Source organism: Sapajus apella, unplaced genomic scaffold, assembly GCF_009761245.1.
Source record: "Sapajus apella isolate SASKATOON/1434 unplaced genomic scaffold, GSC_monkey_1.0 scaffold4, whole genome shotgun sequence".
Taxonomy (NCBI): domain Eukaryota; kingdom Metazoa; phylum Chordata; class Mammalia; order Primates; family Cebidae; genus Sapajus; species Sapajus apella.
The window spans coordinates 3,634,284-3,641,379 of record NW_022436944.1 but is presented as its reverse complement, the minus strand read 5'-3'; the positions used below and the strand labels follow the sequence as shown (position 1 = coordinate 3,641,379).

General features: G+C 32.9%; 1 long non-coding RNA gene across 1 annotated transcript in view; it reads right to left on the bottom strand.

Moving 5' to 3' along the window:
* Nucleotides 1-271: 271 nt before the first annotated feature.
* LOC116537924 overlaps nt 272-7,096 on the bottom strand; it is a 14,663-nt gene continuing 7,838 nt past the window's right edge. Inside the window, exon 3 of the long non-coding RNA XR_004263418.1 lies at nt 272-363. This is a non-coding gene — a long non-coding RNA (uncharacterized LOC116537924). The remainder of the gene's footprint in view (nt 364-7,096) is intronic.

The following is a 7,096-nucleotide window of genomic DNA, read 5'->3' as shown; positions in this document are numbered from 1 at the left end:
AGGGAGTGAGTGGTGAGTGAATGTGAAGCCCTAGGATATTACTGTATAGTACTGTAAACTTTATAAACACTGTACTTAGAATACACTACATTTAGAAAAAGTATTTTATTTCTTCAATAATAAATTAGCCTTAGCTTTTTTTTACTTTTTGACTTTTTTGTAACAACACTTAGCCTAAAACACAATCTACAGCTATGCAAAAAAATATTTTCTTTTCCTATATATGCTTTTTCCATGTATGTATTTTTTACTTTTTTTCATTGTCTTTGTTAAAAACCAAGACACAAACACACACATTAGCCTAGGCCTACACGGGGTCAAGATCATCAATATCACTCTCTTCCACCTCCACAGCCTGTCCCACTGGAAGGACCTCAAGGGCAATAACACGTATGGAGCTGTCATCTCCTATTATAACAAAGCCTTCTTCTGGAATACCTCCTGAAAACCTGCCTGAGGCTGTTTTACTGTCCACTTTTTTTATAAATAAAAGGAATACACTGCAAATAATGATAAAAAGCATAGTATGGTAAATATATAAACCAATAACACAGTCATTTATGATTATTAAATATGTATTCTACATAATTACATGTGCTGTACTTTTACATGATTGGTAGCACAGTTGGTTTTGCTTATACCAGTATTACCACAGACACATGAGTGATAAATTGTGCTATGATAACAAAATGTCTATGAGGTCACAAGGCAATAGAAATTTTTCACCTCCATCATATGGGACCATCATCATATATGCAGTTCATCACAATCAAAATGTTTTTATGTGGTACCTGACTGTATACATATATTCATATGGGTGTGTTTTTGTGTGTTTGTATGTATACACACTTGAGTTTTTTCAGGCTACCTATTTTTGCAACATTTCATAGGCATGCATTTTAACCATCATCAAGGATTGTAATCAATATTCAGTAAATAATATTTTCTTATTAGAACAGTGTTTGTTTGAATAAATTCTTAAAAGTGCAATTTCTGAATGAAAAGTATATAAAGATTTACAGCAAAGTGGGGGCCCCCTAATGGTATACTACTGTTAAGTTTTTAGTAGATTTAAAAAAAAATATTAGCAGTGTTGCATATGGTAAGAAGAAAGGAATGTGGTAAAAATGTTTTATGTATTCAGATATTTAGAGAGCTTAGTATAAAATTTAGATAAGCAAATGGAGAAAAAACTCTTTTGCCTCTTCTTTATTCTTCCTTTACATGAAAGGTTTTTATTGCCTACAATTTACGGATAGACTTCTGGAGTTCAGGGAATCTCTTGAAATTGACTACGGAACAACAGTCTTGTTATGGACTGGGAAAGGTGGAGAGAAAATGATATAATAGAGAGAAAAACATTTATCTACATTACAGGTTAAAAAGAAAATTCAATTCAATGTCTTCTGAGTGGTATTAATTTCATTCCAGTAATCTAGGAAATTGAAAAAGCCCAATTTTTTGTACACCTGTGATATAGTCACCTAGAGATCTCTTGTACTGTTTGTTTTTCTTTGTATTATATTTAATCATAATCCATTGATCAAGCTTATTATTATAGTTTATTTACTTAATGTTTTTGGCTTATTAAGGCTCATCTTTAGAGACAAATGGCAACCTCATCCAAAGGTTGACCTTAGTCAACCAATGGTTGTGTACAACCAGTGGTGTGTACATACCATATCAGGCATTATAATAGGAGCTCTGAAAGTTGTCATATTTTTGAGTGGGGCATTTCTCTGGATGTATTGCCTTAACATTTTCTAACTACTGTTTTTATGTATTTCTTCATCTTGAAAATATATGTTCTTATATTGAAATATTCACTTTAATTTATATTTTTACATGAATAGCTCTTTACCATTGATATTTGTGTTATCTGTGGTAGGTATCATGAGCAGTTAAGGATGATGGGTTTTTTTTTTCTTAACTTTTAGTTTAGGTTCAAGGACACATGTGCAGGGGTGTTATATATGTAAGATGCATATCACTGGGGCTTGTTGTACAGATTATTTTGTCACCAAGGCAATAAGTATACAACTTGCCAAGTATTTTTTTAATCTTCCTCCTCCTACCTCCCACCTTCAAGTAGGTTCCAGTTTCTGTTGTGTTCATGTGTTACCATTATTTAGCTTGTATAAAAATATAAAACAGAGAAATATCTGTTCAGTTCCTTTGACTGTCTTTAGTAGTCATCTTACATTTTACTTGACAATGGCACATATAATATTTTGCTAATATAATTAATAAGTTAAGTTGGAAAAGTTAAATTTTTACAAGACCATGTGTTCAAAATAATCCTCAAAAGAAATAAAATGTTAGTATAGATGGCATACAAAGAGAGTTGTAGTAGAAAATTCAATATATAGAAAAATAAATTGGGGCATTCATTTATACAGGAATTCTATTTTCTCTGCAAATTATATATATATATATATATATATATATATATATACACACACACACACACATATACATATATATATATGTTTAAAAATACATTAGTCACATGAAGCAATTTCTAAAACTCAGAGTTTTAGTAAGGAATTATTATTCTTTTATAAAGAAAAGAGATTTCTTTGACTCATGGTTCTGTGTTACAAGAAGCATGGTGTCAGCATCTACCTCTAGCAAGAGCCTTAGGAAGTTTTCAATCATGGTAGAATGGAGCAAGCATCACATGGTGATGAAGATAAAAAGAGAGGAAAGGAAGTGCCAGACTCTTTCCAACTATCAGATCTCAAAATAACTAATATATTGAAATTACCCACCAGGAAGACAAGGATGGCACCAAGACATTCATGAGGGATCCACAACCACAATCCAAACACCTCCCACTACTTTGCTCATTTTTAAAATCAGGTTATTTGTCATTTTTGCTATTAAGTTGTAGGAGCTCATTAAATATTTTAAAAAGTAGTTCCTTGCCATATATAGTCATGTACCACATATGATGTTTTGTTAAACAATGAAATACACACATGATGGTGGTCCCATATGTTTGTAATACTATATTTTTACTGTGCAATTTTATGTTTGGACACATTTAGATACACAGATACTTACTATGGTATAACAATTGCCCTACAGTATCCAGTACAGTAAAATGTTGTACAGGTTTATAGCCTAGGAGCAAAAGGATATACCATATAGTCTAGATGTGTAGTAGACTATGACTACCTACATTTCTGTAAGTATACTCTACGATGTTGGCACGATGAAATCACCAAGGAATGCATTTCTCAGAATATATTCTTGTTTTTAAGTGATACACGGCTATATGTAGTTTGCAAATATTTTCTTCCTTTCTGCATATTTCCTTTTTCATTCTGATTCTTTTCTTTGCAAAACAGAAGGCTTTTTTAGTTTGATTTAGTTCCATTTGTTTGTTTTGCTTTATTGCCTGTGCTTTGGGTATTATATCCACAAAACCGTTGGCAACACTAACATCAAGAAGCTTTTCTTTTTTTAGTTTTTTTTTCTGTAGGAGTTTTACAGTTTCAGGTTTTTACATTTAAGTTTTTAATCCATTTTGAGTTGATTTTTCTGTGTGGTAGAATATAAAGATCCAATTTTATCCGTTCACTTGTGGATACTCAGTTTTTTCGCCATGATTTGTTAAATAAACTCTTCTATCCTTATGTATTTGTGGTATCCTTGCCAAAGATTAATTCAACACATATGTGTAGGATTTTTTTTTTCTAGGCTCTCTGTTCTGTTCCATTGGTCTATATATCTGCCTTTATACCAATACTATACAGTTTTGATTACAGTAGCTTTGTAATATAATTTGAAATTAGAAAATGTGATGCCCCCAGCTTTGTTTTTCCTTGATTGTTTTGATTATTCTAATTTGGCTTCTGTGGTTTTACATAAATTTTAGGATTGTTTTTAAACCCAAGTTCTTTCAACAGATCAACAGAGAAAGGAAATGTGGATTGTACATACCATGGAATATTACTCAGCTGTAATAAATAAGGAAACCTCACTATTTGTGACAACATAGATGAATAGGTGACCCTGGAGGACATTATGCTAAGTGAAATAAACCAATCACAGAAAGATAAACATTGCACAATTTCACTTATATTAGGTATATACGTAATAGAAAAACTTGTAATAGCAGAGAATACAATAGTGGTCTCTAAGAGCTGTGGGGGTGGGGGAAATGGGGAATGTTTTCAATGAGTATAAAATTTTAGTTTTGCTAGAGGAATAAATTATAGAGATCTGCTGTACAACATAGTGCCTGTGTAACAGTATGTGCTTAGATAACAATATGGAATTGTGCAGATGAAAATTTGCTAAAAAGTTAGATCATGTACAGTGTTCTTATCACAAAAAGTAGGGATGGGTCACAAAAAACTTTGGAAGGTGGTGAATATGTGTATTACCTTGATTGTGGTGATGGTACCACAGATGTTTGCATATATCCAAATCAACAAATTACACAAATTAAATATGTGCAGTTCTTTGTTTATTAATCATACCTCAATAAAGCTGTTAATAAATAAATAAAGCAAGCAAGCAAACAGCTTTAAAATGGCACTAAGTTAAAAATCTTCATAAATATTAATTTGTTCTAAAATCAATTTATGGTAAATATACAAAAATAATAAGGTATTATGTTGTCTGTATAATTTGTCTACAGAAACTTATAAAAGTGACTGAACCATCTCTTCTTTTGAGGAGCTATGCTAAGCAGTATACCTTTCAAACTGCCTTTAAGAGTATCTGCCACACCAGTGCACAACTGTCTTGGACCATAGGGCTATTACTATACCATGCAATATTGCCTTGGGAACTCCACCTCCATGCTTTCTTGGTCATATGCTCATCTACTTTAGTAACCCTCATTCACTAGTTCTCCCACTGATCCTGTCACAGTGCTGTAAATTGCATAGTTTATTTTCACTCTTTACTAAGCAATCTGATTTGGTAATAATCTATCTTGAGTCACTGTAAAACATTTTAAAATATTTTCTTACTGGCTTCATAGATATTGCATAATCTCATTTGTTCTTCAGTTTTCAAGGTATCGTTCATCAGACCTATATTCTACTAAGCTCGCTTTTCAGTCACACTTATCCTCTGTAAATAATTTCTCCTTTCTTGGAAAATATAGGTCAAATCATTAGTTAAATTTTTACCAAGAAACTTTGTCTCTAAACATTCAAGGTCAACAATATGCAATTTTAGGCTAGATACTTTACTTTCTGAGCTATAGCTTTTGCATCTATAAACTAATAATAAGATGTGGCTACTATAGTTATTGTGTCAAAGGAGATTATATGTGATAGGTTCCTATTACATGATATATGTTTACACAATGTTAGTTCCCTTTAGCACTGATTTATTTAGATATTTTTTAATCAGATAATGGAAATGATGTAATGCAATAGTATGTTGGTCAAGGATAGATTGATGTTTCTGTGACCATTTGCTCTAATAATTCAGCCCCTCTGAATGAGGAAACCTTCATCACCTAGGAAGATGGCTTACCTGCCTCTATCATTAAAGTAGAAAACAAGGTGGCTGGGTGTGACAGCTCATGCCTATAATCATGCCTATAATCCCAACACTGCGGGAGACTGTGATCTTTCTGCCTCAGTCTCCCGCAGTGTTGGGATTATAGGCATGATTATAGGCATGAGCAAGACTCCCACTCTACACAGACACACAAATTACCCAAGATTAGTGATGGACACCTGTAATACTCGTTACTTGGGACATTGAGGCAGGAGGATTGCTTGAGTCCTGGAGTTTAAGGCTGCAGTGAGCTATGATCATGCCACTGAATTCCAGTCCAGCCTGGGTGACAGACGAGACACTGACTGAAAAAAAAAAGAAAAAGAAAAAAAGAAATATAGGAATATAAACTGTAATAAGAAAATCTACTTTCCATGTGAGAACTTTCCCTTGAGTGAGCTTTATTCATGACTTGCTTCCTGGAATTGCTGGGGTCTCTTCTACTTACCAGTGACTTTTTCACCGAAAGGATACTCCACTAATGTATCTACTTTTTGCTGCTTGTAACAGAACTTCAGGATTTCCTGTGCTTTTGGCCATGGCTCATGGCATATATGCTCTTATTTGTGATATTCACCTATGATTGAGGTCAATGACAAAATCTCTGCCTCAATGAAAACAGAGGATTCACCCCAATAACTATTCCAGTAAAACAATACACCAAATAGTAACATTTTTAAAACTCAGTTAGAGCCTGTGGTTTTATTCAACCTAAACTGGGAAGCTGTTATCTTGAAGTTATGACACTGGAAACAGTAGTATTTATTATATTTATACCTCAGATATTCTTCCACTCACTGCTAACTCATGATTTTAGAAATACCATGACTATAGTCAAGGTGAATTCAATATCTGTTTCTCTTTACGGTTTATGGAAATGGCTAAGGAGATTTGAAGAACAGCCTCTCTTTGGGCTGACAGAAGCAGAGTTCTGGCCCTCACCATTTTTTCATACATATATATATATATATCCTTATGTTAGAAGGCTAAATGAGGTTCTTCTTTTTCTCCATTTCAAAATGCCCCATAAAGGAGAAATAGGCCCTTATTATTTGGGGTAAGAATTTGTGGTAGAGTTCCATCTCCTGACTAAAAAAAGACACTGAGCCACAAAGTTAAATTTTAAAAGCAGGCAAATTTTTTATTTCTCAGCTGTAGCACTTAGGTCGATATGGCCAGACCCTTGTGGAGTAACAAAAAACTGATTTCTAAATAAATGAGGAACAAGAGAGCATTTTACTTCCCAGGATTTACTCTGTTCTCTACTTAAAAGACACAATTATATTTTTTCTATTTTCTTTTCTTTTAGCATAAACTAGGCAGCTTATCATAAAACTCACATATTTGTGGTGAATAGAAACCCTCAAATAACACTAAAAGTGCGTTAAATGCACCTCCCTTTTCAGCTTAGTTGCTAAGAATCTCAGAGCCAAATTGAATGGCCTCAAATTACAAATTTATGATGTTAGAAGTTATTATCTTAGGTTCACATGGATGGGTTTCATAAATTTGGTGAAATCCCTGAAATATATATATAATATATAAATTAAATAAAATATTATATATA